The following is a 27310-nucleotide window of genomic DNA, read 5'->3' as shown; positions in this document are numbered from 1 at the left end:
AATTACCTTTCTATTACCTTTACAATTACTATGTCTGCCTATGAACTTTCTCAACCCCTCTGTTAAAACTGTATTGATATAATGTTTGTGAGAAGGAAAAAAAAGAACACAAAGCCAAAACTTATCACGTGCAAGCCACAGATGCATCAAGATCCCTGCCCAAGATGCTAATCATCACTGTTCTTTTTCCTTTCAACCTGTGAATCCTCATCCACCTTCCCCTGTTTGATTGCTAGGGTTTAGAAATAGGGAACCTTTTTTTCCCCACATTTGCACAGCAAATGATACAACAGTGTCTTCATCCAAGACAAGGATCCTTAGTACTATGGTAATAGAAGCTGCAAGGCAATGTATAGTAAGAATAATTACAAGGCCAGAGATCTGCTGGACTGCATTATACATACAAGCTGCAGATACTGCAGATTTCCCAACCACAGCTGCACTGGCATAAAATAAACCTTGCCCCATGCCACTGCACCACATTTATACAATATCCCTTTAATATACTAGAAAATGAGGAAGAGTATCTGATTACCGTGTAATTATTTTATATATACAAGGTAGGTATACTTCAAACCTAATGACTCTGTCTGCTGCTCTTTATACTGTAGTGATCACAGACATACGTCTCCTAACCAAATTAAGTAGACACACATTTAAGTGACAGCACATTTTCAGAATACATCATTATACGTTGTAATGAAAAAACTACGACATCACTACATATGAACTTATAAAAATGGCAGACTAATACCCTGATAGAATCACATTAAAATAAAATTACATTGCATTGTTGTAACATTTGAAATTAATATTAAAGAGTTTTGAAAATGACCATTTAAAAATGTATTCTGCTTTACAAGAAGTGATCTTCTCAGGACCAAGCAGAATTTGTGTTTCAGGTAAGTTGGATCCCAAATCCGCAATGACAAGAAAGAAAAATCAGCCACAGTAATACAAAACAGGATTTCAAAGATTCAAATGACGATTTAAGATCGCACATATCCCCCCACAAAACCTATTTTCTCCACAAAGATTCATAAATGGAACACACACAGAGAGACACATAGCCACATGCAAAACCAGTTATAATGACAACAGTCAGAAAAAATAGAGACTATCTGCATAAAACAAACTGGCACTTAAAAATAAAACGCACATGTTTCTAAACAGAAGATTTTTTGAAACAGATACAGCATCTTTAACAGTATGTCATAGATCTACCGAGTATGAAGTTTATCTCACGAATCAGTTATTAACTGAAGGTTTAATAGTTCCATTAGAGAAGGTAATTCCCTCTTTTTCTAATACCTTCATATCATTAATGACTGTTAATTTCATATGAACGTGCTTACATTTTTCATGTATTGCATACTGATTCAAAAAGTAAAAATACCAAATATCTGACACTGAAAGACAACAAACCCCAGGAAACTAAAAATACTAAACACACTGCTCAGAAATCCTGCCCCTCTCCCCCCCCAATTAGATGAGGTTAGTGTTTATGCAAATGTATTACTAATGTGTATTACAAATTAAGCAGAACAGAATAATCTTTTGCCTAGACTTACAGGACATTTTACATCTTCAATTAGATGAGCAGCAATAATATTCACTTTGAGTTCTAAAATCCCTTTCACAGATAGAGAGGTTAATTGGTTGATCTTACAGTATGGATAAAATTCAATACCTAAATTAAAAGCGTGTGCATATGTGTGTGTGTGTGTATACACAAATGTATATATATGCTAAAGTATCTTTACACTTTTTGAAAAAGTTACTTTAATTAGAGTAACAGACACCTTTTTGAAATGAATTAAGTGTAAATCCTGTTCAGGAAAAACACCTTTTAACTGCTTGCATATTATCACCACTGTATTTTTAACTCTTACTCAAAGATGCTTTTTTTGGTAAATTTATTATTAATATCCTTGGTATGTGGATAAATGTTTAATAGGAAATTGATATACATTTCAAAAGAACAAATAACTGTGTTATAAGCACTGTATTAAAAAGTAACTACAGCATATTTACAGATCCAAAAAAATCTAATAGGGTCAAACTTATAAGACACTGACTAACGTTACAAGTAGGTACTTAGAAACATGCTGCATTTTCCCCAAATTCCATTATGGTAACAAACACGAAAAGATGCTGATATCCAGTTCTGTTAAGTACATCTTTAGTTCCACCCATTACACAATATCAAGTAAGAAAACAGTTTTATCTGACTGGTGGCTCAATGGCGCAGCCTATGTGTGCAAAAGTATAACACAAGAAGTTTATAGTTTTATAAATGAGTGCCAACCCTCTGGTTTTGTTGCATTTAGATAAGCAAACATACCTACAATTTACAAAAGTGATGAGCTGCATAAACGAAAGACTATTTTAATACAATATGCATACTTCTAGGTCTGAATCAATGAAATTATCCACGACATAAAAAGATGAAACTCAAGTGATTCTGTGTAGAATTCATAAATAAGAACCAATTATTTTGACAGTTTTCTGTAAAACTAGATCCGAAACGATTTTTCACTCATATCCAAATGATACTACACAATGTAAACATATGTATATATAAATATGCTTTCACCCCATAACCTTGAAAATGCACATGGGGTACATTAATATATTAATATTGGCTGTTTTGTGTTCATCTTTTCAGAGACAAAACACCTACTTAGATTTACATTTTTGTTTCCAAAGCTGTATATTCAGTGTAAAATAGTTTACTACCCTGCTGTAAGTAACAAGTATTCTTAGCTTATAGCCATAAGCTAAGAATTTTAGCACAGAAGCATGCAAATCAAAGCACCAACAAACACTCTCCTCCTGTGCATACATGACATGAACAGCTCTCCCTCTTCCCCACCCCAACCCACACTCCATTCAAAGCAACCAAATTCAGTAATTCCACTTAATTACGATCACAAACCAGTTTCAGCACAGGATCTAAGTGCGGATTGTAAAAATGGGGCAGTTTTGAGAAAGAGGGAAGGAGAGGAAGAGACAGAGACTGGCCAGCTCACGCCTCTAAAGAACTGTACAGTAATTTTCAGACAGGTTATAACGCCAGTTAGTCCATTCAGAGTGGATGTCCTAAACTCGGCTATGGTATGCCGTGACCTGTATCCCTTCTTATAAGTGAGCTGAACAATCTTAGGAGGTCTTAACTGGGGAAACCTGCAAGCAGCGCAGTTTGTTCAGTTAAAGAAACACTCTCCTAGCTAATTTGCCACATTTTAAACCAAAATAAAAAGCATTTTTTAAAAAAAAAATAATATGTCACTCTCTTCCCAACAGAGCGTAAGCACACATCCATAGAAATGCAGTGGCAAAACTCTTGAGTAAAATCTTGTGAACAATTAGATGTTTGTATTTTGTTTTAGAGAACAAAGTCATAATAGTCTTTATAAAGCCAAGTATACTGACATAAAGAAGTCTTTTTTTTTTGTCATGCAGAGTTCGCTGCTAATCCAGACATAGAAGAGAACAGTGTTTTATATTTGCACTCAATTCTTTTTTTCTATTATTCTAATAAAATGACCCCGCATATTTACTCAAGCTGTTTAAACAGGTAAGAAGCGCAAAAACCATGGCTTGCATCATGATACAAACCCAAAACAGTAAGAAAATTGCAAACACAGAAACAGATATTAAATTCAAAAAAATCAGACTGTAAACTCATTTCAGGGTATCATGTATTTACGCATAAGTTAATTTGTAGAGTGTAAACCCTTTTTTCTATATTTAAGGAATTTGTTTTTTCATTGTTAGTATCTCTTCTTTTTTATAAACATGCAATTAATGAAAAAATCCTGGATTTAACTCAAGCTCAGATAACGCCCCTTTGTTTTCCATTTAAAATGGTTTTGCAGGTTTGTTTCCAAATAGGTCAAATGATCCTATTTCTTCATATGCAAAAGAGATCCATATACTAATTTCGCTTTATTTGCTAATGCTCTTCATCGCTGATTTTTAATAGTTTCTTTCGCCATTTTCATGTTTATTTTTGAAGAGCTTGTAGGGCTTAGAACGCATGGGAACGATATGCTACACACTTGGCACTAAATTGTCGAAGCCAAAATATCAAATGTTGGAAACAGCAGAGTGCTGACCTGCATCCTACACTAAGCACATCTTGTTTTTCGCAGTAATGACTTTGCGTACTAATTTAGCAGTGCTCTTTAGTGCTGTTTCAAACGGACATTTGTGTTCGGCTGTGGACGTGCTCACGTCCTAAAATGAGCTGTTTATTCAGTAAAAGTTAAATTCCTACCCCAACTGCTTCTTTGGTTGCTTTCTGTTTGCTCATTCTAGAATTAAACTGCTCACACGCATTTTTCATGTTTGATCCATTGAAATAAAACTAGACAACTTTTATAGACACAGTTTTATTGAAATGGATGTTTATTAGTTAGATCATACTGCTCTACAGAAAATAATTCTCCTGCTGCTTATAAACATTTTGATCAGCCATATTCAAGTGAAAGAACAAGCCTAAGGGGGAGGGGGGAAGGAAAAGAAAGAAAATGGGAGGAGTAGAGACGGATACCATGTACAATTCTCATGTGACCTGTGATACTACCTAATTAGAAAACTTAAACTTTCCATAAACCTTTCAGTGGAAGCAGCAGCATTACTACTATCGCATTTCAGTTCGTGTTGGCTGATTTACCCACATTTCCGTGAGCAGAAAATGCAACGCATAGTTTTGAGGAAGAAATCTAATGGCACAATGTAAACAAGCACCTTCAGTTTAGGAACGGAATGCAAATACAGCAAAGGGATTTTTCCAATAGATCTTTCTTCATTATGGTACAGGACGCATAAGAGAACACGACTGAATCGCAACCTCAATTAGAGTGGCCAACAAATTACCTTTCACCATTAAATTAGAAAATGTTCTTCAGCAGTATTCAGTTTAGCATTCTACACTGTCTCCAGGCTGAAGGTGGTCTGCATGTTGAACTTAGTACTGTGTGGGTTATAGTCTTTGTTTGCAGTCTTAACTGGGGATTGCACCTTAGCTACCGTAGTTCAAGCGTAAAAATACTTTGTCTGTAACACTATATACTGTTGCCAGCGACCCTCTAAATCCTTGAACCAACTGTGTCCTCTGGTGTCACAGAAGATAATGCCAATTTATTGCAATGTGTGGCTTTTTTAACTGATTAAAATTAAGCCGTAAACACGTGACAATGGAATTAGCACATTTAGAGAGTCTGTTTTCCCACATCCCATTTTGCGCTAGTGCGGCTGATCCCTGCAACTCTACGCGGGTGCAATTTTAATGACTTCGCTGGGTTTTGATGTTCTTATGAAAAAGCAGTGCTTGGTGTTTGTGGAGAAGGTAGATATGGAAGCTGAGTAGCTGTGATTGGGGACACTGTGACATCGTCTCTGTTTTTCGATAGGATCGGTGTCATTTTCCTCCCCACGATAAGACACCTCACTGACAGAGCCCGATTAGGGAAAATTTTATTATAAAATTCACTTCTATCGAACAAGGATGGAGTGATAAACAGTTCAGCCTCAGGGAAGAAACAGGGAAAGATTTCTCCTCTCTCTCTCTCTCCCTTTTTTGTTTTCCTTTTTTTTTTCCCCATTTAAGAAAAATCCTCCCTCCTTGTAGGACTTTTCCTGAAAGTGACTACGTTTAAGCTAATAAGAATTCCCAAAATGTAGAGATCAAAGGCATCTGCATGTTGTTGTAAAAGCAGAAGAGTTGCGTTAATTCACAATTCAAGAATATGATTTTTAAAAACGAAGAGTTTTTCTGAATTACATTTTCTGTCAAATTCGTTAAAACCAAGACTCTTCTGAAAAGGAAGCTTAGGCAATCGTAACTTTACTTTGCAATATTCACTTACATTTCTCCCTGGTTAGAAAACTGGCAAGCTGCAGGGTAAACAGGGAAAATGGATGCCTGTGGCCCTCTAATGCCTGAAGATGGACTAACCTCCAAGGAAGAACATAAAACAAATATTGATTTTTTTTTTTTAAATACTAAAACGCCTTTGCTTCTGTGTCTGAAAGTTCACAGAGGATACCTTTAACCTGGCCTCTAGTGTCATATATGCAATATATACAATAATCAGCACATATGTAGTAAGTAAATAGTATCTCTAGAAGATGGCTTGGGGAACTTTGTGAAAGGAGTACATGGAGTACACGTACACACAGTAATTCATTCCAGTTCCTATTTTCTTACTTTACATTACCTCACTGAAACACATTCATTAGCCGATTATGAAATAGTCAGTGATAAAAAGGGTTTTTTCTTAAAAAAAAAAAAAGGCAAAAAAGAAAAAGAAACAAACACAATGGAAAAAGAGCGTAGTGATGAAGATATTTTCAAGCTTTCACATCTGAGCTGTAACAATGCCATGAACCAAATGTGTTTCTTGGTTGTTTAACAATAAAACTTCCAAAGGAAAAAACAACCAAACAACAAACTAAGCACTGCCAGCTTTGTATTTATGTGCAAAACTGAGTCACTACATTGAAACCATTCCATCAAGATGGTGGCCTCCAAGTTACAGACCCTCCTTAAATGACTTTTAAGCACTTTCAATAAGAACATTACAAATCTGCTGTCAAAGAGAGCCTTAACATACAAATCCTTCCGGCAATGTTCTAGATTTGCTTTTATTAAATAACAATGGGAGGATGTTTACAAGCATATATAATTTTCATTAGGCACACTCATCCCCAAATACAGCACTCATATGATGCAAACTTCAAATAACTTCAGTAGCAGTTGTAGCCCTGAAGTAAAAACTTGCCAAAAATCCTTGCTTATTTGACTAGCGCATCTTTCTAGAAACTGTATTTACTGTCATCTATGGCCTTATACTCAGCCATCAAGACAGAGCTCAGCTCCTCCACTTGCTACTTGACTGAAAGAAGAGATAAAAATACTATTGAACACTCTTGGAATTGCCAAGACAAAACATATGTTCCATCTATCTACAATATCAAGTTGAGCACACCCTTATTTTGGAAGTCACGACTATACTATGCAGTCTATCATGACATACGAGGTTACTATCAAATATTATCACCATGGTTTTTGTACTGTTGATTCAATTCCGTGCTGCACAGTTCCACACAACCAGTAAAAAAAGGGGTTTCAAAGATGACCACATTAGAAACAAATATCAGTCTGAAAAAATATGACTAATGAAGGTAAGGCAGATCAATCAAAGGGCAAGTTGGAACATCAATACATTTCTTTTTAGCCTTCAAAATGAGATTTTAAACAATGAGTTAGGGAGTTCAATATGGGAAGTAGCTGGAGGAAAAAGGTGCGTCATTTGGTTAGTGGTCTGCTAGATAGATTTCCTTCAATAGCTTCTCAGAAAACATTTGCTTCCGATTGACTGTAACTGCAGCGTAAGAGCTGTTAACAGTGTATTATAACAGAAAAAAAAAATACAGCTCAACAACCCCATCTAAACACAGAGGAATTCTAATTAGCGACAATAAGGCAATAAGGCTATTCTCCCCTACAATTTCTTTCCATGTTTGGAACTTTTTATCTTTTTTGGGGAGTGGCAGAAGAAAACTCCTACTTGAATAATGCAGACAGCCCACTGTTATGGTACCCTCTGTGCCACAGTTGGCTATTAACTTCCCCACCGCGTGCAGACCGACAAGGGAGCTGGCAAGAATGACTGGCGGGAAACAAAGGCGAGATTTGGAAAAGAGCATCCTTCCCTTCTATGCAAATACACCATGTTGCAGTTCGCAATGTAAAACAGAGTTATATCTGAACTCCAGTACCCAAGCAAATAATTAACATCTTCACACAAATACTAGATTTTTTTTTTCCTGGGAGATCCCCAAATAACAGCATTAACTAGAAGGAACACACTTGAAGTCTCCTGGAAGGAGCAAGTAATTCCCTTTCTGTCCCCAAGACGTGTAGCACATGAGTTGCCTGTGTGGATTGGTGTAGCTATAAATACATTTATCTAGAAGAAATAGTCAAACGGTCTTTTCTAAGAGGAGTGTCTGATTGGTTAGTGGAAAATTGATACAGTGGAGTGAAGAATAACTGATAAAGAGATAATCCAGCGTGGTAATGTAGTTCTGCAGCACTGTAGCTCCAGCCTTCATTGGGTGGTGAGTGTAGGGTGATGGAAGAAAAGGACGGGCTTCTGTTGTTTGCATTTGAAGTATGAGGGAGGCATGGTGTGAGCAAACTTCAGATGTGAAGAACAAACGCCCAGTTTTCCTCTATATCATCTTTAACTATGTGATGAAGCCCAAAGCTGAAACACTGCACTATTAGATTTTTACAGCTGATATTCTGTTTATCTGGGTTTTCCTCTACAAAGCAAAGATGCAAATACCTGCATGTATTTATTCAATGCATGCGTAGCTTCATTTTCAGAGAGAGGGTCACTGTGTATGTTCTAACCTGACCTTAATTCATGCTGTAATTTCCCAGACTGTTTCAATATATCATATTCATTATTGGCATAACCAAACACTTCTCAAGCAGGCTATATTTTAAAAATATTTAAAATTTCCTCTGTAAGGATTAAACATCCACAAATCTTTCAATTTTATATAAATGAATAATTTGGAGAGAAGAATAGTGCCTAAGCTGGTGGTGGATCAGAGTATGCCAGTTACAGGAGCAGTTAAGCGCCCATTGGCACAGCAAGACTCAAAGACCCGGTAGGTTTCAAAGAAACACTTTTTTTTTTTTTTCTCCCTTCTAGAACTCTTTGCTTTCTAGTAAAGCTGCAACCACAATGTTCTCTCTCTTAATGCCACCATAAAAAATCAAAACACTTTAAAACAAATTGATGTCCTCTTTAATATAGTCATCACATCATCACAGTACCCTTGCACCCTGCTTGGTGACAACCAGGGGGACGCATACCACACATCTCTCTCTTGCTTGTGCTCTCTCTCTCTCTTTTTTTTTTTTTTTTAAGGCATTGAAGCGGGCAACAAAGAAGGAGAGAAAGACTGGGAGAGACACTCAATTGAGATATTGGCACCTTTGATTGACAAGATCTAATCAGCTTATCTCCACACTAATAAAGTTGATGGCCTGTGGAGCTGGTATATGTCCAGCTTCAAGTGAACTTTCAGTAGCCGAAGCCTCAAGGCCCAGGACTAAGACTGAGCTTATCTAAACTGATTTAAATCAATTCCTAATGGACTATTTCAATTTGATCAATTTGAAAGGATGGAAACCTGTAACCACTTGACTCAATTGTCTTGATTCATGCTGGCATCACTGGAGATTTGGTCAGAGCCACAAGCTGTTTATCCACAATGAAACAAGGGACTACAACTCATACACTTCCGAAATTATTTAACCCTCCTTAAGGTACTATTCAGTTAACTCCAAATTGGGCATTTTACAGAGCTACTTCTCTTGTACATGCGCTCAATAAAACATTTTGAAGTATGCTATTCCAAAGCAAGTAGTGAATGCTATATGCAAAATTCCATAAGCCATAAATAGGGACTGAACTACTTTGCAGCTCTTGAACAATTTAATTTGCTTTTCTAAATCAACAAAGTCCTTTACGTGTTTTGAGGGGCTGCCTGTCCCACCAAAGGTGGGACATCAGAATGGAACACTGCAATAGGCATGATTTGAGCATTCGGACAGATTTCGTTCATTACGAGCAGAATTAAACAATTCACTTCTGAAGTTCTTGAAATTCATTTTGAAAAGCTCAATGCACTTTTAACTCCAGAATAACATGTCAAGGAAACAAATGTGGCTATATATATTACATTACACTGTGAAAAAGGCTTGCTTATTCTCTCAGGGTAAATCTTTGCTTTTATGAATGCAAAGGTTAATAGCATTGAAGTGCACCTACATAAAATAATTTCTGAATTAAAACCCTGGCGTTCATATAAATAAAGTAGTATCTTTAGGAAAACATGGCAATATTATAAACACAGAATCATCTGAAGAGGTTGAACCATACGCTTATATGTACTTTACAGATTTGCCAAAGCACAAGCAGTGAAACCAGGTATCAGTAAAGTATTTTTCAGTCAATAGCACACATGAACAGCTTAGGAATGTCTTGTGTTTAATAGAGGTAATTTAAGCACTTTCTAAAGGAAGAGTTTTTTGGTATTAATGCTAGATTACAAAAAACCCTGAGCAATATTTTCATTCAGATTGCGGTTTTCAAGCTGTAATTGCTTTATACAAAATCCACTCTAGTGTTATCACTCAATATCATCTTCACTGCTGTACATCTGAAGATAATTTTGCAATAAAATTTAATTGATAGAGCTTATTTTTCACTAATCTCCTAATATAGAAAAATGAAAAAGTATTAACAGTATGTATTATAAGCTATGACCCTCACAGTGCAGCATATTTCTAGTTTATCAAACTAAAATAGATCCATTTTACGGCATCAAATATTTTATACACTTTAATAACGTAGAGACTTTTTCCCAAAATAGGAAGTAAATGGAAAATTCTCTTAATAAAGCAAAATGGGGAGAGTAAAAGTAATTCACAAAGAGGCTAAGCAGAACATCTCATCTCATAACATTACTAGCTTGTGCCCCACTGACCACTAGTGCAGAGTCTCCAAACGTTTCAATTATGGAAATCGGTAACTCTGCCGTCAGTTACATCTATTGAAAAGTTAAATTCAGTGATTTTATAGTTATAAACTGAACTCCTTCTGACGTACCACACGTGCTGGATTGTGAACAAGACTTTTTAAAAATTACAACATTGTGAATTATATTATTATATTTCCTTCTCTTTTGGTTAAGTTAGACTTAATATCAGTCTTAAGAGCTTCTCATCAGCTAAGTGACAGTTCTAGTGATTACAGAGAATGTTAAAAGGGACCATAAAGCACTAGATGTTTATAGCGGAGGACTGGAAGTTTGAGTTTATAAGGGTTTTTTTTCTGAACTCAAGTAGACCTTAAAGACAAGGCTTCCAGAGCAGAGAATTCACCAGGTGCCATGGAGCCATTAAGGCACTATGAGAACTGACACCAGCACTATCTTCTGTAATCCTGAGACCAGGGGTCATATTGAGATCCAGGCCCTGTAGCATAGTGTTCCTGAGCAGACTAGATAACGTATAGATTGAAAAATAAGTGGTGTGCAGAGTCAAGGAGCCATACTTGGTTCACACTCACTCAAGAGTTTGTCTGGTTACCCCAGAATTTATTCCCAGTTTGACTACTTAAATTCTGCTAGATCACAGACAATTTGGCACTTTGAATATCTGGGTGCTGCCATGCAATCTGTGGGCTGAAAAGAGATCATTTTAAAATATAAGACTGACATGATCTCTCTGCTCCTGTAGCGTGACTATGAACTTTCTGCGTTCCCCAAATTCACCACCTTCCACGTCATTTCTGTTTTGGTCTCTTATAGAAGGGTCCAGACTACTTGGTTACTCAAAGGTGACTCAACACGTCAAGGAGAGAAGCTGGGAAACTGTTCCTACTACTTGGGATTTCTATATAGACTTATAGATACCCCCCTTCCTGACCATTCAGGACTTCTTCTGTAAGACAGAGAAGACTGCATAATCACCACAAACATTTTTCCAGATCTGCACTGGCATCATTTGTCTGAACAGCAGAGATTAATTTAGCTTGGTCCTGCATTTCACTCTTTTTGGTTTGGGTTTTTTTTGTTTTTGTTTTGTTTTTTGTTTGTTTGGTTTTTTTTAATTTACCCTTACTATGCTTTGGTCTGCCTATCTACAGAGTGAGTGCAATACCATTGAGACTGTCTCTCAAGAGGATAACACGGATGCACAAACGAAGTTCTGGGAGGTCATGATATTAAAGGGCAAAACCACACAGCCATCAAACTGGTAAAAAACCTGCAGCCACTTCAGTTATTGTAAAAATTAAACTACTGCCTTATTTTTGCATGTGAATACCTCTCACGCTGTCATTAATGAAGGAAAAGTTTTCTAAACGTAGCAATCAGTTTGCCAAGATCACTGCAGATGTATCAGACAGAATTAATGACTGTAAAAGGCTGACAGACTTGTGCTTTGTCTTCTGTGAATGAAAACACTACTCTCCAGACCAGATAAAAATCAGCCTTTCCCTTTTTTGGCAGTCAGATCATAACAAGGCCAAAGTAATATTAAATCATTTATGAGGTTTTTAAGTTTAAATATCAAAGTGATATATATGCAGAACTGTTATGACATTTGAATTTCAGGAATAGGCATTTTTTAGGCATTTCAAACTATGTAAAACCTGACATTTCAGTGTTTATATACAAAACCTGCTATGATACAAAACAACACCTCTCCACCAATACTTTGTCATTTAAAACTTTTTTCTTTGTTATATAGTCACATAGTTATATTTCTGCCTGCTGCAGAGCAGATTGTTGCCTAGAAAACTGTCATCCTTATGCAAATAGGAAAAATCTACTGTATATTAATTATGATTTTTATAGTGATCACTTTCAGTCTCCTCGTTTCCACTAGTCAGTCTTTCATCCCCCTTATTATTCATGTAGAAATCTTCTTTTGGCAGCTAAAATATAGTACTTTTATGCGATGTTTTGATGAAGCGCACCAGAGAAAATCAAATGAAATGAACTGGACTACCCAAAAAAAGGAAAACAACACAGGTGATACACAACTGCTCAGGGTATTATTTTCATGAGATATGGGAAGTAAGACGTACTGCTCATCAATTATTCCATAATGTATAATGCCTGTCTCCCCAACCTTCTAACAGCCAGGATTGAAATGTTTTGACACGATGATCTCTAGGTGGAAATACTGAAGGCGTTAAAATATAGATATAAATAGGTGATAATAAAGAACAAAATGTGTACCATTTTCTTGCAGCCATAGTTTGCAAATTAACAAGCTGCTATTGATTTTTCTTTGAGGTCAATAACAGCATTTATTGATCTGAGAAGTTAATACTCATTGAGGTCAATATTATATCTCAGGGGTCAACAAATCTGGATACTGACTTCTATTTCCTGTCCATATATAAATATTATATAGGCAAAATGGGCAAATTTAATCTTTGGAGACAAGAAAGCACTGTATTTGACATGATATAAAAACCTCAAAACATTACAAGCTAAGAACAGAGTCAACTTGGATCATTTTCAAACAGTTTTCAAACACTCAAAACCTCATATTAATCTGGAAGTACTGACTTCATGAACTGTATCGTCAGTTCTGAACTTAATGTCTCCCAAGTACAGAATGGTCATTCATGTGTCATTTCCCAACACCAAAACCAAATCAAAACAAAGCTCATAAGAAAAAAAGAAGCCAAGTAACAGTTGTGGACTTTCCGATTTTTCTTACGCCTTATCTTTCCACGCTAAGTTTTCTTCTGATTTACAGTTTGTTACTCAAGCGTTCACACCTCCAAAGAAAAATCAAAAGTGAGCAATTAGTGTCCTGATAATTTACACAGGCAAATATCAATGAAACACTAGTGTAGTCCTGGAAAATGACTGGGAAGGAAATAAATTTCAGGAAATGCCAAGCCAACACAGGTACTTTTGCAGCCAGATACTCCATTATAACAAATGGTCAATAATGTCGCATCTCAAAATATGTCAGTCACATATTAGATTTCCAAAGAATTATATTTGTGTGAAGAGATACTATTAAACTTACAGCACAAACAAGGCACAGCGTGTGCATTCCTGGCAAGCATTTACAATGGCTAACAAGGATACTACAAAACTTTAATAATACTCAGCACATCTGCAGAACTTTGCGACTCAAGAACTTTTTATCATTATGCAAAGCAGGAAACGTTACTGTATGCATGAATAAGCTGTAACAGAAAGACTGAGAGTCCACAAGTTGTACAGAACTGTTAATACTCAGACTCCAGACCTGTGCTGTGACTGAAAACACGGGTCAGCTGGTTTTTGGCAACAGTAACTTTCTTCGAGTATTTGAGCAAGCAAAGATGCAACGCAACAGGAGACAATAAAAAGCTATTTCCAGTGTTAATTCAGTATTTGACCTGCCTGTATCAAAATTTTGCTTCAATTTTCATAAATTTACAAGGCAAATATTCAAACATTCATTTGCTACTGAAACATAGCAGTTCCCAGACAAAATGTATATATAATGGTGCAGATGTCTTACGCAGAGCATTACAGATGAATAAAAGGTCTTGTTTGTTACAAATGGTCTAAGTTTTTAAAATGTTTTAAGAAATACAGTTATGCAAATAACTATGTATCGAAGAGGAAAATGAAGTAAAATAGTAAGCATTGCTCTTTGCAAACATACAGAAATACACATTTGATTTAATTTATAAGTAAAAACCTGTAATTAAATAACTGCACTCAATCTTACTTTGAACCACCAGTTTAAACTATTTTCTTAATGAAACACTCACTCTGTTTGCATAGCAACGCCAAACATGGCAATTTCCACCAAATGAAAACATTTCAAACTCAGTTTTGTCCTTTCTGGGTAATCGGGAGGATATGCATACTTTAGTATATTTCTTTAAGGGCTGTGTAGCTTAAGGAATATTCTTCTTAGTTATGTGATTTATTTTTTTTAAATTTTGAATTTGAAGCAACTTTTTTGGAAAAACGAGGTTGAAAACACTATTTCATTGTTTTATAAATGAATAAAATAACTCAAAAAATGTCATCAACGTGGGGAAAACAGTAAAGTTTACCCAAGCATATTTTACATTTACAAATGATGAATTTATTCCACAAATTTAGAGTAATTTCAGTTTCTGTGGGCTAGAAGGATTTGTGTTTTCTCCAAAGACGAAGTTAAGTGTCTACAATTACTTCAGAAAACGGTAAAGCAGGTCTATAATCAAGTATCGCTTTCTTCCATTTGATTTAGGTACCGTAGCTGCTTAATTAATTCAGAAAAAGACAATAAATCCTAACTGCAGCTCCATAACTTATTATGCTTGATCCTGAATATTTTTTTTACCGAATTGTTTCATCCTGTCCCACTTTTATAGGAACTTAAAACAGTAGAAAAGACTTGCTTGTTTTATAAGAATTAATCTACTTCTTAACTCACCACCCCATGAACCAGTCCAAGAAAGTAACATTTTTTCTGCATCTGCTGGGTTATTTAAAATCTAATGTAATTAAGAAAACAACTTTTCAGCACAGTAAACCGGAATGACAAAAACTAGGGACAGTGTTGAAATTAACATTTACTCTATTATAAATACTTATGGTAAACATTTGATCTAGCACATGACATTTATAAAGCTTATGCTGGTGCTAGAATTTCTGTTGTGTAGAAAGTTTTATGGTGTATGCAATAGAAACCCCTCCACTTGACTCATTAACATTTGAGCAAGACTCTGCCTCACCATTTTAACCTCATTTAAGAAAATATAGTTTCTAGACTGGATTTAAAATACATCCTCACCATAAAATTGAAAGCAGTTAAGCTTTAAAAATTAAAATAATGAAAAAAATGAAGCAATGTGGTATCTACATTTCATTCTTAATGCTTCTCTACCTGATATTTCACTACTGAAAAATACAGCACTAAAGCAGCAAAAGACTTACATACAGAGTAAAGCAAATATAATCAGTCATTTTCACAAAACTTCTCAAGATGGCATTCCAGCCAATTATTGTAGCATTCAAGTGTCAAGATATTCAACACATGGAAATCTTACAACACTCAATTATAAAAATCAGATTAATACTTTCAAAAGACATGTAATAAAAACATAGAATTGTTGCATCTATGTGAAAAATGAAAAAAGCAAAGACTGAACAATCCTCTTCATCGCACCGTTTTGCATGTTGTCTGTCTAGATCCTGCACTACAGCTAAACAGGAACAAAATCCCCAAATACATGAACGCTCTCCAAAATCTTCACATTTGTAGAGTCACAGAGGCCATAGAATACAGAAAAGTTCATCATAGTAGAGACCAGCCAAGCAGATGTAAGAGATTACCTTTGAGCCAATGTTTATCTTTGCAAGATACGCAATGTAAATTGTGTGATTTATTTCACAAAAATGCAAACCACAACAATTAGCTACTCATGATACCCAGATTCAGACATCATTACAACAGAGCTTGACCTCACTCATGGAAACAACTTCTTATCTTGCAAACCTTTTTGGAAGTGTACTACTACGCAAAAGAGACAACCTCTCTTCCCCAGAATGCACATGAACGCACGTGCACACACACAATTGCAACTCAATATGTAAATATTTATGTTCTGCCAATAACTGGGCATGTTTACAAGCATGAGCATTTATTACAATTGTGATGATTAGGCCAGGAGTATAAAATTTCATGTAAAATTTTACACTTACATTTTTGGAGCTAGTGAAGTAATATGAGGCAAATATAGCAAACGGCAGAAAAACAACCACAAGGTGATACACAGCTGACGCTGGAAATTAGGATTGAGGGAAGAGTTGGCAAAATGTGGAAGGAACACAAAATCACTGAATCTGTAGAAGGACCCTGCATTGAAATTGATAAGTTACTACAAAGAAAATAAAAAGCTACTCTTGAGCCAAGAAAAGTTGTAGAGAAACAAGAATGGACAGATGTGTGTAAGTGGCCTAAGACAGACTGACACAAAATAGTGAAATTGTGATTTTAAAAGCCATGAACAACAATTTTGTGGGTCTACAGTTCTTAACAGCAGCTGGTAGCAAATAACTAGCAGTAATTTCTCAAAACAAGGCTGTAACAACTCAAAGAAAATTATTGTGCTAGTTGAGGAAGAGCAGTGGTACTGCAGATCAGCAGTTGAACTGCCGATCAGTGTCATGAAATCAAGCTAGACAGTAAAGAGCTTTCTACATTCAACTCCTCACTCCTTCTACATGAATGACATTAATTTCAATTTTACAACTTATACGTCTACTTAGTAATCAAGTAAAATTCATATTATGGGGTATTAGGCCAAGATAAGCCTCCTTGTTTAAAAGCGAGACAGAAACAGATGGAATTTAACTGAAAAACAACAAAGTTTTGATTTAAAAATACTTAGATGGCCAGTATTATTGGCATAAATCAGAGGTTATGTCCTCAACTGACACACATTGCGCAAGCAGACAACTCAACTGCGACTGAACTAAGTTTCCATAGAGTTCAGTACTCACCAAACTTACATGTTTGCATATGCAACATTTTGATAATTTTTTGGAGTATAAATGCCAGAAATTACAGGAGAAAATATATTTTATAAGCAGGGGAGTAAAATCATTAGCATAAAATACTATGATATGACTTAAACTGGATGAAAAAACATTATCTAGATAAGCTCCTCTTCAATCAGTCCATACCAGGGCGAGAACAATGTTTTTCAGTCATCTGCTTCTGCCTCGCTTCAGAACAGAAGTTTGAGCTTTTCTCCCCCCGTACTTCTACCAGAAAAATAAAAGGTATTTGTGTACCTATAACCCTTCAGTCCTAAGTTGTCAAAGGGCAAAATACTGCGCTTGAAAGATGATCTACCATGAAAACACTTTTCATATTGACTTTACCTAGCAAAGTATGTTCAATACAAATAAATTTTTTAATGTCAAACTTTGTTCTTTAGCGCAATTGGAGGAAAACACTGTTGGCCTGACAGGAAGTAGAGGTAGAAGGCTTCAAACAAAAATATAAAAAAAACCCTAGGGCATATTTTATTTTGTCAAGTTTAAGCTCATCAACTGTCTTCTTCATGTAAGCTGTATACAAAGAGTCTCTGCCCAACAAGAGCTCATGCTGTGCAAATTCAGCCGTGCCCATGTAGTGAAAAATCTGTTGAAAAACTACTGAAAATCATGTTGTTTACTTAGGCACCCAAAGTAATAACTCACCAAAGTTTGCTTTTTTATGAAATATACAACTTATGTTCTGTGGACAATGAAATCACCAAATGGAGCCATTAAATTAGCAGGGCATTAATATATTTGAAGGTCAAAAGGTGGACTTGTAACTCTATTCAGCTGTGAAGGTTGTAACAGGTTGACTGTCATTGCCAAGCCAGTATCACATGGAATGAAATCACTTTGCTTGGTGAAACTTCAAAAGAAGGGGTTGTGGTATATGACAGGAGGAAGAGAAGAAATCACGGGCAAAAGGGAACAGTGTTTCGGGACAATATATCACGATTTGAATTCTACCCATTAAAGACTAACTAGCAGTTCCCAACTATCTAAAACTTTTTTGGAGAAGTTCTCAACAACTCATTTTTCTCATGAAGAATATGAAACCTGACCAAGAAAGTTTCTCTGGCCAACACAAGCTGAACGTCTCCTTGCTATAGACACGACTTCAGGTATTTTGTCCACCTATCACAATGGGTTGACTGGACTTTAAAAGACAACCAGAGTATGTTAGATACAATTCTGACATCTCTCAGTGACACCTAAGCATGGTGGCTGACCGCGTTGTGCTCTCAGGAAAGAGAGGAAAGAGAAAAAAAAAAATATATGGAGGAAAGACAAATTGGTGGCTTTTTCCATTATCTCTTTGCCAAACCAAGGTAGTTTGTAGAGTTTACTGAGACTGCTAGAAACAAAAGCTACTATTTATTTATCTTTTTGTTTTTATCTTTCTTCCCTTTGTTTGCCTTACATGCTCAGAACTGGACAACAAACTCCGATATGTTATTACAGGGGGGAAACCTTCCTGAGGCTAAATAATTTCAAAATTGAAGGAAGCAGGTAGTGTAACTTCAGACCAAAAAATATAACCGCATAGCTCAACTTGAAATCTTCACATTTTTATTAGGACAACAAGTCTTCAAAAGCTTTGCTATGGACTTAGGAATAAGCTACAATGAATACTTTCATCAACAAACACCATTTTATACCAGTAAATACCTTAAAGAAAAAGGGTCAGCACCAAAGAAGATTAAGCTGGAATTCTGTTTTCAGTGATTCGATATGAGGTTATTTCCTGGAGAACAGTCTACACAGTAGACGTGGTCCAATACAGTGCTTGTAAAATAACTTTTTAAATGTTACCTTCCAAGTTTAGTTTATAATTCAGATATTAGTATTATTCACAGGTATTCTATGACATGTGCCAGGTATTTGTGAAAACATATACAGATTTCACCCTATATAATTATTTGTCTGGAATGCACACGGGAAGTACCTAAGCATAAAGCTTCTGATATTTGAAACAAAATATTTCCATAATTCATAATAAAAACGAAAACTATGTTTCTATTACATAGGATAAAGTATCTTTATGAAGTTATTGCAATGTTTTGCTCATCCAAAAATCAGTCTTAAACAAACTTACTTCAACTGGATGCCAGTTCCTAACAAGACTTGAGTTGTCCCATGATATGTGGCACAGCAATGAATTCCTGCACATTAGTGAACACTAAAATAACATGGGACTATTTCCAGAACAGGGGATAAAATGGCCAAATTTGGATCACTATTTTTCCTACTATATCTTAGCAAATCTGTACTACTGAACAGATTTGACCTTCCTTATTTACTACATTAATGGTATAATCCCAAACATACTGAGGTGAAAGATAAGCATTCATTTTATTGGAATTCCAGTTGAAAGGTGCTGAGTACCCAAAAGATAAGCTTTTAACAGAAATGGTCTTACAATACTGCATAGCCTGTGAAAAACTCTACAAAATAAGTTTTTCTTGTCTCTTCAAAAAAAGTAGTTGGAAAAGTATTATTTTTTTTTGTACTCTAAAGCAGTTAGAGGACAGTACTTAAAGAATGAAAATTCACCACTTCCTTACTTTATGATAAGCACTTTATGTATTTGAAAATTTATGAATATACTCAAAAAAATTCCATATACTGCATTTGAGACAACACACACAAACACAGAGGGTCACAGAGCAGAGGGAACGGATTTTGAACACCACTAGACAAGGTGAGGTGGGTTACTGGGTAAACTTTTCATGACCACAAACATGCAAGGCTTGTACCGCTGCTGAAACACATCTTTAAGAGGAAACACGGAACAAAGGAAAATGGGGATGATGCCAGAACTTCAGTAAATACGTGCAGGAGTATCTGGATAGAGACAAAGTATTAAAGACGCATCTGAAGCGAGAATTAGGAAGGTCAGGGCTGGCAAGAGGGAGGGAAGGAGGATGGGAGGGCCAGAAGAGAGGAGATGGCAGACACAAAGCCGGAGGGAGCAGCTCAGTGACTGGACAAGCAACGAACCAGCAGGCAATATTCAAACTGAAGGTGCAGAAAGCACTTCACCGGTTTCAACAACTGCGCTGTAAAATACTCAGGAATGGAAACCCAGCAGTTTGGTCTCTCCATACCCTCTCAATGCTGCTTCTGACTGTTTGTTACAAGGCAGCAGCACAACCCAAACATGTTTGCCCACTGTGACCACACAGCTGGGATACTCCTGAGGCCTGACACCCTCAGAAACAAAAATCTCCCCCTATTTCTTCCTCCTCCCCACTTTAAAGCCCGGACTATGAAGAAGGGCAGAGGGCTTAGAGATGTTGGAATGCAATATGCCACTTCAAAATGAATTTCTGAAACAATAAACAGATTTTAATAGAAATCAGCCAGCAAAGAAAAAAAATTATATATGAAACATGAAATGCCGTTGCTAGCAGAAGAAACAGGGATCATGAAAAAGCTCTCTCTGATGGTGATTGGAAACTGCATAAAAACTCATTTCACTGTAGAAACTTTGGATTAAGATTTCAGTAGAAAGATGTTCTGGCATATCAAAGAAACACCTGAAGAGGAGATATTGGTATATGCTCCAGAACTCAGAAGCCCTCTTTCTCTAATGAAATGTCTTATATACAGTATTCACATATACATGCATGAATAATTCATTAGAGATGAAATAGGTGGATATTAAGTGTAAATATCTGGGACAGGAATAGACTTTTTTATTTAAAGCAAGGGGCACTAGAAGCAAGGTCCTGATTTTCAAAACTTGGTTTCCATTTCCATACTCGTAGTTATTTGGGGCACAAATATGATTGGAATATGCATGCACCTGAAGATGGAACAGGAGTGTGAAGGTCTAAGTGATATTAACTAATGCAAGCAAATTACTAAGTATACAAAATCACAACACAAAAGAAGCAACACCCTTTCCACTAGTCTCATGTAGCCCTACATGTATAAACATTAGGGTTTGTTATTTTGTTAAATTAACATTGGATATTAGAGCCATTTAATTTTTTTCTAAGCTGAGCAAATACCTTTTAGTTTGACCATAGCAACACTTACTATATTGTCTACCTGAAAAGCCAACCTCCAGCTCTTGCAACTCTAATGGAATGGAACCGGTTTAGTGGATACGTGTATTTTAATTTTTATGGTTTTACATATTTTATGTCTGCTCTGGTGTGCATCTCATTTATAATACCTGAACAGCACAACAAACTTCGCTGGGTAAAAAACTGGCTGGATGGCTGGGCCCAAAAAGTTGTGGTGAATGGAGTTTAATCCAAGTCACAAGTGGTGTTCCCCAGGGCTCAGTGTCGGGGACGGTTCTCTTTAATATGTATATCAATGATCTGGGGATCGAGTGCACCCTCAGTGAGTTTGCAGATGACACCAAGTTGGGTGGGAGTGTTGATCTGCTTGAGGGTAGGAAGGCTCTACAGAGGGACCTGGACAGGCTGGATCGATGGGCTGAGGCCAATGGTATGAGGTTCAGCAAAGCCAAGTGCCAGGTCCTGCACTTGGGTCACAACAACCCCATGAATGCTACAGGCTTGGGGAAGAGGGGCTGGAAAGACGCCTGGTGCAAAACGACCGAGAGGTGTTTGTCGACAGCCAGCTGAATATGAGCCAGCAGTGTGCCCAGGTGGCCAAGAAGGCCAACGGCATCCTGGCCTGTATGAGAAATAATGTGGCCAGCAGGACTAGGGAAGTGATTGTCCCCCTGTACTAAGCACTGGTGAGGTCCCACCTCGAGTACTGTGTTCAGTGTTGGGCCCCTCACTACAAGACAGACAGTGAGGTGCTGGAGTGTGCCCAGAGAAAGGCAATGCAGCTGGTGAAGGGTCTGGAGCACAAGTCTGACAATAAGCGGCTGAGGGAACTGGGGTTGCTTATCCTGGAGAAAAGGAGGCTGAGGGGAGACCTTATCACTCTCTACAGCTACCTGAAAGGAGGTTGTAGTGTCGTAAGGGTTGGTCTCTTCTCCCAAGTAACAAGTGATAGGACAAAAGGAAATGGCCTCAAGTTGCACCAGGGGAGGTTTAGGTTGCATATTAGGAAAAATTTCTTCACTGAAAGGGTTTTCAAGCATTGGAACAGGCTGCCCAGGGAAGTGATTGAGTTGTCATCCCTGGAGATATTTAAAAGATGTGCAGATGTAGTGCTGAGGGACATGGTTTAGTAGTAACTTGGCAGTGGCAGGGCAACAGTTGGACTTGATGATCTTAAAGGTCTTCTCCAACCATAACGATTCTATGATTCTATGCAATATGGACTGAGAAGGTCCTTCAAGGCAGGTGCTTGAGGTTCAAGTTGTTCCATTAATAAAGGAGTCGGGAATCCAAATCTGTGGCATACTGCTGTGGACAATGTGCTAGTACCTCAAATTCCATTACTCACATCTGGTAAGACACCTACTGGAGTTGTTTTAAAATAGTTCCTTATTCACTCTACAGGCACTGAACCTGAAGGCTCCTGCCTTCAGGAGCCCCCTATAAACATTTCTTAACATGCTTTCACTGATCCTTTCACTCAGTTCTGCATCCAGATAAGACGATAACCACTATTATTTCATAAAGAAGTAAACACACCTCTTTGTCTAATGAGATTCTCATTTGCTTTTCACCTAGAAGGCTGTGAATACTTTGAGGCGGGTCTGACCATCTGCCTGTCAGCTAGGCTACCACTGCATTACATTTTTATTTTTACATATTTATGGCTCAGTCCAGAAAGGAAGGTTTGACTGTAATTTATTACAACAGGTGGAAGCCACTGAAATTTGCTTGGATCCCTTCGTACCAAGAATTATTCATGTCACACAAGGGTGGGAAATACACTGCTGTGGCTCTTGCTCAGAGATATTTCTCCTTTAATCGTTTTAGAATCACATATTCCTAGGATTCTCAAAGAGTAAGAAGGACTGGAAAAAAACATATTAAGCAGCCTAAAGTAGAGATTCAGAAGGATTTTCTATAAATGGAACAAGAGAGTTTTTCTTCCTTTGATTTCTTTTCTTTAAAACACCATGTTTACATAGTGCAAAAGGAATACAAAAATAGAAGCCAAGACAAAATTTTAAGATTCAGTGCAAAGAAGAGATCTCTTGCCCACAAACTACAAACTCTTCTAGTAGCACAGATATTTCAGAGAGATGCAGAGCCACAGCATAATATCCAATAATCATCACTCACAGAGCAAGCTTAACACTTGTTCTCAAATTACACGTACTGAAAGCTACAGAAATATCGAAGATTCATGAGGGAGGAAAAAAAATAAAAAATACCTGCAGTAAGTTTTGCCATGAAAACCTGGACAGCATTCAATGGTTGGATCTCTCTCTTATATTGTCATGAGACAAAGTGAAGTCTATATTATATAAACACCAGGATTTTTTTTTCCCTAGAAAGTATCTGGCAGTTGAGAAGAACTTAACGAAAGCAATTCAACTGCAGACTACAATGGTCCCCCACAACAAGGTTTGCTCTTCCACTCCTTGACAGCGTTTCACATTTGCATGCCAATTTTATCTCTGAAGATGAATGAAGCATTTTGAACTATTCCTCATTCAAAATATTCCTGTCTGAGCAAACACATCTAAGACTCGACAAAGAAGGGGATACCTTACTACGCTACACTCTGCAGGCAAAATGAGGAAGTTCTAGAATTCAATTTGATGCTGTGGAAATCCGAGCATGGGGAATGGAATTAAGAAATCTTCCCCTCCAAAACAGGAAGATTCTTGTGATTAGTCAGGATTAATTCAACAGGCTCTTCTTTCAATTGAAACCATCAATTTTCATGCATTTTTAAAATCTTTCTCATATTCTGAGGCTATATGGTCAGGCTAAATGATCTGAAATTAAGAATACTGAGCTGTAGCGTCGTAAGTAATGCGTGGTGTTGGAAATGCCTACTAACCAGACTGTAAACTTGCCTGTCTGTTCCTTACCAGCAAAGCATATAACAATGTAAAACCAGAAAAATAAGAATATGAAATATTTTTTTAACCAGTATTTTGACTTAAATTTAAAAAAAAAGCAGAAGGGTGCACTTTGCAGTGTTACCAGCCATTATTAAAACTTCGTACAAACAATGGAGACCTTCAAGATTCAAATAGCCTGTGGGTTCCCTGTATGTCCTGAGAGATTTCCCTTATGTGTGTTTGTGCCATACAGCTCAGGCAATTAAAATGCAAATGCTCTGATGAACTTGTCTACCAATCAGCTACTCAAATGTCTGCTAAATTTGCAACATACCACTTTGAATATTTAGAATAACATTCTTCTTTTTACAGCAGGCCTTGAGTACTATGGAACTGGTTACCAGATAGGAAAGTCTTTGCTTAGTTCTTCAGGAGGTTTCTGCACAGATTTAAGCATCCTCAGTATCAGCAACTGATAGCCAACAAACTAGGAAAGCCTGACAGTCAGTGTTGGATTGTGTCTTAGAGATGGTGACATAAGTGGCTTCCTGTTCAGACACGACTAAAGCCCATGAATCGATGGGACTGCTCAGAGAAGGAAGTCAGACCTTCCAACAGATCTCAGCTTGTATGAACAACTGTACATAAGATGAAAGGGCTTATCAATTTAGAGATGCAAACAGGCAAAAAGCTTCCAATTTATCATGGTAAGTTTCAGGAATGGCAATGTGAAATTGCATTAAATTAGTTATGTGATGTCAGATTAATCCTTAGATGATCACAGGGGCAGGTTAAAATAGTATATGTATTTTTTGCTGATTAAGGCAATAAGAAAGACCCAAATGTGACTTATTCTGGAGGTGAAAATCATCCAGCTTCATTACATTAAGCAACATACATATCCATAATTGTAAAAAGACACCACATAAATAAGTAGAATAGATACTTAAGGGTTGTCACCTCCTCCTCACAGAATCACAGAATGGCTGAGGTGGGAAAGGACCTCCTGAAATCATCTAGTCCAACACCCTGCTCAAGCAGGGTCACCTACAGCCAGGACTGCGCTCACACAGATTTTGAGTATCTTCACAGAGAGAGACTCCACAATCGCTTTGGGCTATCTAATTCAGTGTTTGACCATTCCTACAGTAAAAAATTCTTTTCTTGTGTTCTGATGGAATTTCACAGGTTTTCAATTTGTGCCCGTTGCCTCCTGTCCTGCCACTGAGCACTACTGAGAAGAGTCTGGCTCCCTCTTCTTCATTCCCTCCCACCAGCTACACATTGATAAGCTCCCCCTTGAGACTTCTATTCTCAGATTGAACAGTGGCAGCTTTCTCAGCCTCTCCTCACATGAAAGCTGCTCCAGTCCCTTAATTCTCTTCACGGTCCTTTGCTGGACTCACTCGAGTAAGTCAACGTCTTTCTTGTACCGGGGACCCCAGACCTGGAAACAGCACTCCAGATGTGGCCTCACCAGTGCTGAGTAGAGAAGATCTTTATGGAACAAAAGTAACAATCAAGGCAAGACAGGGTCTGAGGAGTCAACTCAATGATGAATTGAAACTCCAAAATGGAATATTTTATTTTATTATGACACCTCAACACAGAATGATCATACGCTAACTCCACAGGTAAGTTCTTTCACTGCACTGAGTTAATCTAAATTCACTCATACCTAGAATCATCACGATCCACACCAGGAACTAAATATAATTAATCTGTTTCCATAAAAACCTTCTGCAAAAATCTACGTTACAATGAAGTTAATATTTCCAAAGTCATCATCTCCAAATTATTTCATATTAATATGTCACATAATATTGCTTCACTACTAGTCTTCACAGAGTTTAGGGAACAAGAACTATATATATGTGTCTCACTGTTCAAGATGAAAAGTAAAGATGGACACAAAGATGGGGTGAATTAGTATGACTCTATGGAATTCAATGCAGTTTCACCTGGTTTTGATACTGAAAGACACCCTTTCCATATAAATATACATTTGCACTCCAGCCATATTTCTGAGAGATCACCATGGAGATATGCAATGGCAGTTAACATGATCATCATCTCTATGAAACAAATTCCACATGAAGTAAAAAAGGATATAAGATGCTTCTTCCCCAAAAAGATTAGTCTGAATTTTTATATATTTTTCTTTGTGAAATATCCAGGCTCAACTAAAGCAGATCAGGAACCATTTTTGACCGGTTTAAAATAGTCCTGCTAAAAAACCCCCATGCTATGACCATTGATAGAAAAGACCTGAAAAACGAAAGCAAACTTAATTGCTATCATATGTCCATCTGTACTAATGTGTCATCCTCTGGAATAAAAGACTTAATTCTCCGCGTCCCCTCCAAAATCTACACTGTATGTTCCATACATCCATTTCATGACTGCGTCCAGCTCTAAGCCCAGAATAATTAAAATGCAGGCACTTTAGTAATACCATTCATTTAACATAGCCATATTTAACTCTACAAGGGTTCAACTTAATTTACCTCTTAAATAAGGCTTGAATTCTAAAAAGATATTGGAATATATCAATTAATTGGGAATCCCTGCCAGAAAATTACTTCACTGCTCAAACACACGTTTTCTGAAACTTTCTGTAACTTTACACAAGCTTTATTTAAGGGGATTAGATTTTGGAGGCTTAACTATTGCTGGTGTAAAAAAAAATCCACTATAAATTGCTAAAACTTAGCAAAAACATTTTGAAAATACCAACTGAAAACTTGCAGTCAATAAAAAACCTAACCCAGTAATTCAATAATTGATCCTCAGTTTAGCCTTCTCCCTTAATTTTATTCCATCTGTATATTTTGGGGTATGCTTTGTTTACTTCTTGCATTGCACAGAAACAGCTGCATAATCAGTCACTGAACTGATTGCAAGAAAATTGAGCTGATAGCCTTGTTATATATCATCTGTAGTTAGTATCTTATAAATGTATTAAAATGATATTTTTTACATATATGAATAAAAGTAAAAGACAAAAACAACTGGAGTCTGCAGTGTGTGCTAGCAATCATTGCGGGTGGGTAAACTGACAACATGTAACTGCATATTAAGACAAATGTAGAATTTAGACAAAGTATTCCATCTCTTTTCAGATGTATACTTTTAAACCTCAGGAACTGTTTTCAGTAGATGTCATGCCTTTTAACTTGAAAAAAGATAAGCGCAAATAAGCTCCCAATTGTCTCCCCAATATGTAAACCACATCTCGGGCTG

The 27310-nt window shown here is 36.8% G+C and overlaps 1 protein-coding gene across 2 annotated transcripts in view; it reads right to left on the bottom strand.

Annotated features, from left to right (window-relative positions):
• Positions 1–27310, bottom strand: part of VTI1A (vesicle transport through interaction with t-SNAREs 1A) — a 265309-nt gene that overhangs the window by 178166 nt on the left and 59833 nt on the right. The gene's annotated exons all lie outside the window — the stretch shown is intronic.

The sequence above is a fragment of the Charadrius vociferus genome, unplaced genomic scaffold (genome assembly GCF_000708025.1).
Source record: "Charadrius vociferus isolate BGI_N301 unplaced genomic scaffold, ASM70802v2 scaffold282, whole genome shotgun sequence".
Lineage (NCBI taxonomy): Eukaryota > Metazoa > Chordata > Aves > Charadriiformes > Charadriidae > Charadrius > Charadrius vociferus.
This window is presented reverse-complemented; position numbering and strand designations above follow the sequence as displayed.